This window comes from Eurosta solidaginis, chromosome 3, assembly GCF_040869045.1.
Source record: "Eurosta solidaginis isolate ZX-2024a chromosome 3, ASM4086904v1, whole genome shotgun sequence".
Taxonomy (NCBI): domain Eukaryota; kingdom Metazoa; phylum Arthropoda; class Insecta; order Diptera; family Tephritidae; genus Eurosta; species Eurosta solidaginis.
Window position 1 is genome coordinate 31262113 of NC_090321.1, and position 12735 is coordinate 31274847.

At 36.1% G+C, this 12735-nt stretch overlaps 1 pseudogene; it reads left to right on the forward strand.

Moving 5' to 3' along the window:
- The first annotated feature begins 3297 nt into the window (after positions 1-3297).
- Positions 3298-4627, forward strand: LOC137243516 (alpha-tocopherol transfer protein-like; annotated as a pseudogene).
- Positions 4628-12735: the final 8108 nt, after the last annotated feature.

Consider the following 12735-nt stretch of genomic DNA (forward strand, 5'->3'; position numbering starts at 1 on the left):
GATCAGGGTACATATGTACATCTGCATATTTTCAATTCAACATGCCAACAAAGCTATGAAATTAATTGTTTTTAACAAATAAATGTTTTTTTTAATAGAAGAATCATCTTTTTTAATAAGGATACAGTTTTGAGCATAGAAATAGGGACAGAAGATTTAAAATCATAGGCAAAATTTTTAAACTGATTTTACAGCTATGCACACACGTACGCTAGCTTACTGTAACCTCTTTCTTACTTAAATTTCGCTTAAAGGTTTAAACGGTTATGGCCGGCCAACAAGGCGCGCTAGTCGCTTTTTCGCTCTGCCAACTGGCGCCAATTGTTCACACCAAGGGAGTTTAAATCGTTTTCCACCTGATCCTACTTTCTTAGCCGGAGCGTCATCTTTCATTCGCATAACATGGCCTAGCCAACGTAGCCGGTGCGTTTTAATTCACTAGATGATGCTGATGTCTGCGTAAAGGTCGTACAGCTCATCATTAAATCTTCTTCGGTACTCGCCAACGTGTCGAGATCCGTAAATCTTTCGAAGAACTTTTCTCACGAAACACTCCTGATCTGATGTTGTCATGGTCCATGCCTCTGCACCATAACAAGACGGGTACGATGAGTAACCTGTAGAGCATGCTTTTCGTTTGCCGAGAGTGGACTTTACTTTTCAATTGCCTACCTAGTTCAAACTAGCATTTATTGGCAAGAGTGATTACTCGCTGAATTTCAGAGCTGATTTTAGTATTACTTCTGGTTCCCAAATAAATGAAGTCTTTTACTATTTCGAAATTATGGCTGCCAACAGTAACGTGGTTGCCAAGGCGCAAATGTGCTGACTCTTTGCTCGATTGCAGCAGATTCTTTCTTTTTGTCCTCATTCACTATCAAACCCATCTTTTCCGCACGGTCACAGATCACATTGTTCCTCAAAAACCACAGATTCTGTAAACACACCAGAAGTACATTGATTATACCAGTGAAACTCGGTGGATAAAGTCGTCGGTTGAATGAAATTTAAGAGGCTAGCCCTGATTTATTAATTCAATGATCGGGTTCAGATTTATTCGTAGCCAACAAGATATCGAAAAGATATTTCTTCAGCGTTCGAGAAATATATAGCTCTCAAGTTGATATACAACATCATTCTCTTATTATTCTTCAACCTGTAGATTTCAAGTATATATCCTACATCATTCTCCAATCATTATCCAGCCTTTAAAACATTTTGTGAAGATTACAGTTCTCGAGTTGATCTCCCACATCATTTTGTAATGATTTTTTAGCCTCGGGGAAATTTCGAGAAATTTTAAATTTTCAAATCTAAATGTGCCAGATGTTTCTTCAGTTGATAGCCCACATTTGATATCAAGTTATGGTGCAGTTGAAAATAAAAATGTTTTCCAAGTTGGCAATAGCAGTACCTATTGGAATCTTTCATTTGAGGCCAATGAGATCACACTTCGTTACAAGTTGGGAATTATATTTTTCTCAACTTGAGAAACAGCATTGTTTGCCATTTACAAAAAAAGTCCTTTTTTGAGACCGTTATGATTTTCAAGTTGACCGATTTTTTAGAAACATCGCTCGAGGGTTGAGAAGTATGATAGCTATCAATCAACTTGAGCTCTAATGTGACTCAAGCCAAATGTTTATTGGGGTGTTCTTAATTAAAAAATATGCGTTAGGTGAAAATTACACGATTGAAAATTATAGTTTAGATCTTAAACTTTCTGGTTTACATATATGACCAAACTTTTTTTGGTTTTAAATGCAGACTTTGCAAAATTTAATACGATACGAGCTCATCCAGAGCGCAGAAAATTTCTATTTTTCAAACTTTTGGACTAAAACTTAAACCCAAATATGTTAAAAATTGGGGTAACCATAGTTTATAATATAAACCAAACAAGTTTAAGAACGCGTTACGGGTAAAACTTTTTGGTTTTAATTTTAAACTTTTTACCAAAAGTTATATTTTTCAAGTGTCTTGACTAAAATTAGAACCAATTTATCTTAGAAATTGCTTAAAACTATTAAGTGGTTCTAAAGGTAGTACACTCAGAAAAAAAATCGTTCTAAAACGAACGAAGCAAGTTCAAAATTAAGAACATTCGTTGACAAAAGTCTGTTAATTACGTTTTTTCTTAACTCGTGACCGATGGGCTTGTTTTAAGAACAGTTTTTCCAAGCACACTGTTCGTATTTTATGACCACTTTGGTATTGATTTGTGAACCTTCTGTGCACATTTCAAACACTACTCGGGCTTGATTTAAGATTTTTCGTTCTCACGCTTTGAGAACGATTTGTGGTCGATTTAACAGTTTTGGGTCTCAATTTCAGAACGGTTTGTGCTTGACCATTGGTGGGACGAAGATAATTTTTTAATCTTTACCCATTTATTTATTTATTTTTTATTAATAAATAATTTTTTTGTTATTAATAAGAAATATTAATAACAAAAAACTATTATTAAATGCCAAAATGTTTGAAAAAGCGCATAATATACATTTTTTCATAGATTTCTCGATAAGAGAAATCTTTCTTATTTGATGATGCAATCTGAATATATATTAAAAACATTTCATAACAAGTTTGAGAATTACCTGAATGGAACTGAACGAAAAATAAGAGTTAAAAAAATAGAATATAAAAAAATTGTTTTAAAAAACTTCAGTTTGACGGCGATCGAACTCGCGCTACACGATCGCAACCGCAACAACATAGCCGCTGGGCCACTACAACTGCTTGGTACTTCGTGCTAAATGTTATATTTAACATTGTAGTGCACACGAATTATACCGTTTCTTTTTTCTTGAACTTAATTTAAGAACATTGTTCTTAATTTAAGAACATTCGGTCTCATTAATAGAACATCTGTTCATAATTTAAGACCAGCCGTTCTCTTTTCAAGAAAATGGTGTCAGTTCAAGAACAAGGTTGTTGTTTTAAGAACAGGTCGATCGTTTTTCAAGAACAAAAAAGTAAGAACATGAAAAGCTTGAATTGAGTACGGTGGTGCTGGATTTTAAAACGGCGTTTTCCTCTGAGTGTATAAAAAAGCTTAAAAACTGCGGTAAAGTTTGCTTGGTTTAAAAAATAAACTAAAATTTTTGACCGTGTATCATCCCCACTCGCAGACCAGTTGCCTTGGAACTGATTTTATTAATTTATCCGTTACTGTAAACATACTATATGAATGTTTATTCAGTGCATTTTCTTATCAAATTATTTTTGACTTTATTGTTGTGCTCATAAAAGCGAATTCATACTTAACAATGCATTATGCCTGATAACTTACTGGCTTTCAAATTATAGTCATCTATATTTTATTGCCATTCGAGAAGTGGTGAGATCAAATAGCACTGCATACAACGGTCTTGAGGTACAAACATAAAAACAAAGTAACAACAAAATGTCCACGTCAATGCTGAATATACGTCCTCTCACACCGGCGCTGCAACAAAAGGCGATCAATGAGTTAAATGAAGTGCCCGAACGTCTGGCCGCGGACATAGCCACACTGCGTGAATGGTTACTCAAGCAAGCACATTTGAAGGCACGCACTAACGATCAATTTCTCGTTAGCTTTTTGCGTGGCTGTAAATTTAGTCTCGAAAAAGCAAAACGAAAGCTCGATCAATATTATACCCTACGCACGGCCTTACCAGAATTGAATCAGCACAGTTTGGTTGAAGATCAACGCATACGTGCGCTTATACGTCTGGCGTAAGTTAAAAAACAAATGTTAGCTTCCAAGTTTTGAATTTTGGAAATCAATTTTAATATCTTTGTATAGCGTCGTGATCTATTTACCTTTGTCACTTAGAGAGGATGGTCCAAATTTGGTGTTAATACGTCCGGGTAAATATGATCCCAACCATTTCAATATGACCGAATTGCTACGTGTAGCCTTTTTAATGCATGATATTTGTTTTATAACTGAAGATAATGCCATTGTGAGTGGTGTAGCACAACTTGCAGATTTAGAGGACTTTACTATGGCACATTTACTACAAGTTAATCCGTCAGTCTTGAAACGTTTTGGGTTGTATGCTATAGAGGGTATACCTTTGCGTATTAAAAATTCACATTTTCTTAATATGGGCGTAACTTTTGAAAGATTGCTGGTTTACTAAAGTTGGTATTGCCCGCAAAGATGGTCGGACGGGTGAGTAAGAGGGTTTCACATTTCAGTATTAAATTATTACGCTTTGGAACGAAAGAAGCTCGGTCTGAAACCCATAAAGCTAAAGTTCCTATTAAGTTAAAAAATTCAACCTCTAGCGTCATTTGTTGAAATTTCTTTAGTATCCCAAAATATTTAAAATCTTTATTTCTTCACAGTTTAGAGTACATCCAAATTTCGAATCACTTTGCGCAGATGTGCCCATAAAATATCTACCAAAAGAATATGGTGGCGAAAATGGGAGCCTTGACGAGATTGTTGCTAAAGCTGAGCAATTGGTGTTGGATTATCGAGAATACTTGTTGGAAGAAAATAATTATGGCGTCGATGAGAAGCTACGAGTTGGTGGTTCTGTGAAAGTTGATGCTCTTTTCGGAGTGGATGGCTCATTTAGAAAAATGGATGTGGATTGAATTAAACAAATAGGAAACTCATTCCTTGTAAACTTACAAAAATATGGCTATATACACCTGTGTGAAAAAACATAGTAGCGAAAAGTTATTTAAACCTTTAATAATTTTTTTTTTTTGTTAATTTCGTTAGTATATGAAAAAACTTAAATGATGTAATTAACAAAACTACAAATCGACGTGGCATACGAAAAATAACACTTTCAAAATGTTTGACAATGAGTTTTATGAAAAAAAATTTTATTTAAATTTTTTGTATAGCACTTCGAATATAAATCTATTTAAAAACCCGCTTTTTAAAATATTAGAAAAAATTCAAGTAGTTTTTCAAAATGTTTACTTGGAATTAAAAAAAATCTGTTTTGTATTTCAATCAATTTTAGTATACCAAGGTACAAACTACATAGAGGAAACACGTTTCGGAAAAGTGTCAAGAAAATAAATAGCTCTTCGTTAACTCAAAATTCATTGAACTACAAAACTGCACAGTCAAAAATTTTCTGAAAACTTCAAGTATATATGTAGTTTAAAATTTGTTTGAGGATTTTGAATAATTTTTTGAATCTGTCAAAATTTATGGGAACGTTTTTTTAAACGGTTTACAAAAGCAAAATACATTACAGACAAATAATTTTTAAGTTGATAACGAGCTGCCGCGAATAACCCAATAGTTCTCGTTGTAAAATCCATTTAACACCAATTTCAAGGGTTAATGTAATAATTAGTCAATTTTTCTACATTAAAGCTCTTATTGAAGTCAATCTTCCATACAAAAACAATTGCTTTATTGAATGCCTAATTGAGTCAAAAGTCTAATCGGAAAAAGCAGCTATCCATTTTAACTATTTTTTGCAATAAAGAGTTTTGGGGCTGCTGACGGATGTTCGTTGGTGAAGCAAGTAACCATTTGTGAAAAGGTAAAATTAATTATTTCATTAAACAAAATTGTAATTGGCTTAAGTTTTTGTGTGAAATTGGTGTAAGGGAGTTCAGTATTTTGTGCAAATGGTCTGGCATCATTACATTGCAAACTTGTGTAGCATATTTTTTACAATACACTAACAAAATACACGGCAATGCATTTGCAACGTCATGGCAAATATGCAACATCAAAACCCGCAGTCAATATTTTCAATTTTTAATGGCAAATAAACAAAATATGCAAAATAAAACAAAATATGCAAAGAAAAAATTTAAAACGTAAAAAGTGGTTCAAGATTCGTAGCTTTCATTGGCTATACCAAATTTCCACAATCAAATACACAAAATTATGAACTCCCTTAGCAAAATTGAATAAAAGCAAGAAATAACCGACAAGTTGAAATTATTTTTGGCTATTATTTATGTGATAAGAACTGTAAATATCGTTCAAATTAACAAATTTAAAATACATTTAGATATGTATATTATATATACATATATTATATATACATACTATTAGGGCGGGTCTATTTGTGGGGAGGCAAAAAATCGCCCATTGCTCTGTGAAAATCATACTCTAGGGATCGAAATAAGAAACTTTGCCGAAAGAACCATACCTCTAAAACGAATTCCGATGCCGCCCCCCCAGGTAGGGGTTAATTTTGAAAAATCCCACTTTGACCCATTTAGAGTGCTCCAATCGAGCCCAAATGTATGACCGACCCCCACTAACTTTGGGGGCCTGACCCACCGATGCCAGTGGCACACCCCCTGGAACCCCGCCTGGGGGTTCACCATACAAACATTTCAAAAAATCGCCGGTTTTGCACTTTACATGCACTTTACCCCCAGGGGGTTCCAGGGGGTGTGCCACTAGCATCGGTGGGTCGGGCCTCCAAAGATAGTGGGGGTCGGTCATACATTTGGACTCGATTGGAACACTCTAAATGGGTCAAAGTGGGATTTTTTAAAATTTACCCTACCTTGGGGGGGGGGGGGGGGGGGGCATCACAATTCGTTTTAGAGGTATGGTTTCTTCGGCAAAGTTTCTTATTTTAATCCTTAGAATACGATTTTCATAGAGCAATGAGCGATTTTTAAATCGACCCGCCCTAATACATATGTATAGATATGTATATGCACGGCTTCGCTTTCGCTCACCTCTTATCACTTATAATCATTCTCATTTAATATTGCTATTCAATTTCTTCTGTGTATTGGTAAAGGGTAAATCCAGCAAATAATTACAATTAGGCCGAATTTACATAAACCGCGACAAGGCGTTATCTTAAGTGAAGGACATACCTAGCGGCATTATGCTATGCGAAACTATATGGTGGATTTGATAAACTTTGCCGGCCATTGCCGCGTTGCGTAGTGAAGTTGCAGCTAAGTGTGAATTGCTCCACAAGAATGCTACAAAAAATATTTAGCTATTTATGCCCGATTTTTCAGTGCTAGTTTAAACTACTGTAACTGATGTCCAGAGAGTACTTAGATTATGGAGGGAACACTTCTGTGCTCTCCTAAATGGAGACAACGATTTACCGCACAGAGATGATGAACCCGATCCCGCAATCGATGATGATGGAATAACGGTCCCCTCACTTGAGTATGACAAAGTCAGAATAGCAATAACCAGATTGGAAAACAACAAGGCCGCGGGCGCTGAGCAAGGACAAGCCGTTTCCTTTTTATTAAGCCGGACTTTAATTTTGGCTTTAAAAAATAAAAGTTCGGATTTAACTTTTATTTCCGGACTTTTATTTTTAAAAGTCCGAGTTTAACTAGTTCTATCGGACTCAAGAAATAAAAAAAACAGATTTTACTTTTATGTGTGGACTTTTATGGAAAAAGTTCGAAAAATAAAAAGGATGCATGATTCGACGTGATATTGCTATAGGGATACCTGGGAACTCAAACATCTTCACCCAGGACAATTTTTTTACCAAGACTTTTTCGACTCCGAAAAAAAAAATAATTATTATTTTCCGTCCTTGATTTAAACTCCCTTGGTGTGACCAATTGGCGCCAATTGGCAGAGATAAAGAGCGACTAGCGCGCCTTGTTGTACGGCCATAACCGTTTAAACGGTTAAGCGCCAATTAAGTAAGTAAGTTTAAACTACAGTTTAAGTTGACTAGAGTTTAACCCTGCCACTTCGGCCGCTTAAGCTAAGATGCACAGCAGAATTTGATGTTATCGGACAATGTGGCAAGGTTAAGCTCAAGGCAACTCTTAACTGTAGTTTAAACTCCTGACTCTTTAGCTTTATGGCGCGGTTAAGTGTCAAAACGAAGAAAAGCAACAAAGCGTTTATGTATTTCAGGCTTTATGGTCACATAAATTTACTTAACTTTTTAAGACATCAATTAATCGATCTAAACAGAATAAAAGTTTTTATAGTGTGTTCCAGAATCCCGATGATATTTTGCAGTCCTGGTATTTCGGGATTTGGAATGCCAATTCTGGTATACCGGGATTTTACGAAATCCTCTAGAGACTGTAACCTTTAAATTTTGGTTCAAAAATAATTATGTAACGTATACAAATATGAGTAGTTTAACAAAAACATTTATTAGAAAAATGTATGTTTCCTTTAAAATCGGATCATTGAAATTTTAAACTTCTAAGAAGGGCTATACTTTACCATGAAAAGATCATTTCCTGTGGCTTGAAATTTAAACTTGAAAAAATTAATCAAGTAAAGGCATTCATCATTGATATTAGAGAAAAATTGTAAAGTTTACAAACGGCGATGGTTACTAGGACATGTTTCTGAATTTCACTTCTTCATCAGCTAGCTTTTCGAGATCTGAGTATTGAACTCGAATCTCCAACATTCATACCAGTGTAAAGGCAGATAGATGCCTTGAACCGCTCAGCCATATGAATGCCCCGCTGCTCGCTTTGCAAGTTTTCTCTAATATCAGTAACAAGACAATTGTATAAAGCAATATGAGCAAGTCTCGCTAATTAGATACAGATGTAAAGATATTCAAATTTGCAATATGAGATACCGTAGAAATTCCAAAATCTCGGGGTTGTTTTAAACGTAATCCCAGGGTTTTGGGATGTCAAAATGGTTCGGGAGGCCCGGGATTCGGGATTCCCGGGACTCCATGCTTTAGTTCCATAGCAAGTGTCGTATACTTATGTACATATTAGCAGCCAAACCTTAACCGACAATGTATTCAAGAAAACGTTTGACAGTGCGTTTAATAGCTATCATCCAGTGAGCTTTCTAGCTCCGTATCACGCTCAATTCTCACGGGAATGCTCTGGATCGTTGGGAGATTTGAGAAGCAGAGTTCGTGATATTTTTATACACATTACTTGTAATGGGCAGATGTCGCTGTTGTGTTTCATTTAAAACATAAGCTTAAAGGAAAAAGAAAGGTTTATTTATAAGTAAGTAAGGGTTTATTAAAGACGGTGCTGCCAAACCAATGACAAGAATTTAACAAATTGTCTGGCTCACATATAAAACCAGACTTCTATGTGGATTTATCAAGCTCAAATCCTTGTTTTTGCTTTTACATGCAAAATGATTTATGTGGCTCAGAATTTTTGCGATCCGATGTTGCCTAAAATGGCTGCGCATTCGGCCACACTGAACTTCTATCTTTAACGAATTAAATAATGGGAACAACACATTAACTTTAAAAATCCGCCAATAGCGACTGATTGTTGAAGGTGTTTCAGCCGGGATTATATGAAAGCACTTCGCATGGTATTATCTGGTATATAGTTAAGAAATATTGAAGAACAATATTATAATTTGGCCCAGAAACGTTTTTTGGACTTGCCCTTATTTAGAATTGCTAGTGTTATCTGAGAGATAATGTTAGTGTTACCTGAGAGATAATGTTTTATCAGGTGTTTCCGTATAGACACTTATCGCCAAATATAAATACTGTATATATGTACATATATAGATGACTTTGCATTTTCAATATAGATTGAATTGATTACATTCACTAGACGCATTTTTTGGTAACTAAATTTAAAAGTAGACGAGAATATTAGAAACCCTAGTTCCTATATGTTTTCCCCTCGTGTACACTCTTTGGGGGAAGCTGATATTTGCATGGTCTGAGAAAGTTACCTTAGACCTCAATATGATCGGGCATAAGTAATACTTGACGTTGTCCAAACATATGTAGAAACGCCAGCTCCCCAAACATTGTCGCGAGCATTCGCATCCGCACGGTTGATTAGCCGTCCTTTGCTTCCCTGATACACCAGCATATTTAACTTTTCTGATAGCTGCTAGCCATGTAGCAGGATTTCAGTGTTGTGTCTTACGCGCTGAAAATATACATCATATATGAACATTACAAGATTATAGCTCTTACCTTGCCTTCTGCCTTTACGTAAAAAAACACCGAATCCTCAATATTTGGGACAAGTTTGTTCTGTGTAAAACTCGCAGCAGGTTATGCCTTTCCGAACTTTAAGGCCATTGCGAATACATCTTCATTTTGTGCAGCTATTTTTAGGTTCTCGAGTTCACTTTCAACCTCTTCTTCTGCTGGCACATTACTGTTGTCTTCAGAATATCTCTTCTTAAGGGCCAGATAAGTACTGCGCCTCCACGATATTTTCCCAAGCTCTTGGTACAACATACAATCCGCATTCTAGTTTATTTTGAAAGTGGTAGCACTACAACCTTCTCCGAAGGTCAAGACATATTCCGGCTTCATACTTTGGTCTAACTAGCTACGGACTTGAGTTTTAAAATTAAAAAAAAGAAATTGAGAATTTAAATTAATTGAATAGAAAGGAAAGAAATAGAAGGTTCAATATGGCCATGTTAAATCGTTCCCGAGATGATCGAACTGGTAGCTTCATGGTCGATAAAACTACCGAAAAGCATCTTTTTCGCTATAACAACAACAACATTAAACGTGTTGTAAAATAACCGCCGACACACTAGCAACCATTGCTGTCGTAAAGCTACTGTTACTTCCCGAGGCAGCCCGGTATTGGGAAAATATCGTTCAAATACAGCCGAATAAACCCACACCATCAACAAGGGGCTCACCCTAGTGAGGTGGTATTACAAAACACGACTACATATATTACGCTTGTAAATTCGTCAAAATCGGATAAATTGCTTTTGGAAAAGCCGTAAACGGTTACGAATCTGGCAATTCCACGAAAAATTGTATAGAAATATAAAATATAGCGCTAGCTATAACTCCCAATAAAGGAGAAGGTAGGTATACATATAATCATTTATAATTTATTCATTCACTCTAATAAGCCTTACTAATATCGCGAAGCACCATTTTTATGTTATGACGCTGTCACCGGTCGTATGGTTTTTCTAGTTAATCATAAAAAGAGCCTTTACCTTAGTCGCATCATCTTTCGGCGCTTAGGCCCAGACGAACGTTATGTTGAAAAACGTCGCCTTGATGCGGATCGCGGCGATACGCTCGTTCACAGATGTAAACGACAGTAATTGGCTGTGAAGTCGCCCTTTACCTCCACAAAACCAACACCACGCCCGGAATATCATTGGCCACTGTAGCGGATATCATAAGACCAGATAGTTTTGTCTGTCCATGTCATTTTCTGTATTGAGGTGATGTAAGCCTTTGTATTCACGAAGACATTAACCAAGCGGGTATTGGTACCCATTTTAAAAATAGTCCGCACCTTCCTAACACACCCACAAGTATATGGTATATTAATACAGATGCTCCTAAGCATATGCTCAAAAGAGTAAGGCCTCTCTCAAACTTTGTGTCTAATAGCTGTTGTAGTCTCCATTATCGAAAATGGACAAAGGTGTTTGAGCAACAAGCAACATTTAAATAGAAATCTTTATTTTAATTAGTGAGTGACGTAGAACTCTTCACTTTTGTACACCGCACCAATCGCTTATACATATATTTTGAAAATTGTGAAGGGAAGACCCCTTCATGCTCATGAAGTTGAGATGCTAACCTCGAATATCACGTGACACGACAATGCTAGCATCGACGCTCCAGCATGAACACACCCTAATATTTTTAAAGCACCCCCTTATGACTAGTTTTTTTTTATTACGAAGGAGAGCATGTAAATAAATGTAAAAACTGATGACGAGGTAAAAATTATATACATTTACAAGTTCAATTAATGACTTTTGCATGTTTGTTTATAAGATCTGGGTATGGCGCGAATTTTTTGACTCTTGTAATATTAAGCCAGCGCCAGTTCAGGTATAAATGGAATGTGTTAACGCAAATGCGTCAGGCGAAGTTTTTGCGCTGTTCAGTAGTTTCTTTGCATAGAATAATTCCTGACAACATTACAATCAATCAGACCATAGGTAATTTAACTTTTTCTTCGCGTATTTATCAATCTCATATACAGCAAGTGAGAAAGTCGAACGTTATATACTCAGCTGCAAGGTGTCACATATATATTAACGATTAGAGATATACGCCGCCGATAAACGCCGCCGCCGCCGCCGATTTTAGTCGTTTTTCGCACGCCGCCGCCGAATGTCAAAAATATCACAAAGTTATTAAAACAAAACACTAAAAGAAAAGTTTTATAATAAAAATAAATTTGTATGCTCACTTTGCATATATATATATTTTTTTTTTTTCAAAAAAATAATAATTAACAATGAATTCAAACAAAAAGACCCAAGGCGGACATGTTTTCAAATTGTCCTCAAGTTGTTAAAAAAAGGCCAATTTACATTGCGATTGGCTGAAGGAATAAGCGAAATCAGTGATGCAAAATCCTTTAGTAGGTTCTAGGGGCATAAAAACTCCTTTGAAATGATTCTTACCTCATACTTAAAATAAATAAATGTAAGGCGCGATAACCTCCGAGGAGATCTAAGGCCGAGCTTCTCTTCCAATTTGCGTCGTGCTCCTCTTGATTTTCCCTACAAATTGGCCGGAAGGGACCTACATGTTTTATGCCGACTCCGAACGGCATCTGCAAAGCAGATGAGTTTTCACTGAGAGCTTTTCATGGCAGAAATACACCCGGAGTGCTTGCCAAACACTGCCGAGGGGCGACCCCGCTTAGAAAAATTTTCTTCTAATTGAAAAATCTTATTTCTAAAATTTTGATGTTGCTTTGCCCGGGAGTTGAACCCAGGGCATACGGTGTGATAGGCGGAGCACGCTACCATCACACCACGGTGGCCTCATACTTAAGTTGAGGATATATTTACGTATGAGAAGGATTTGAAAAATCACTTGGGCTTAC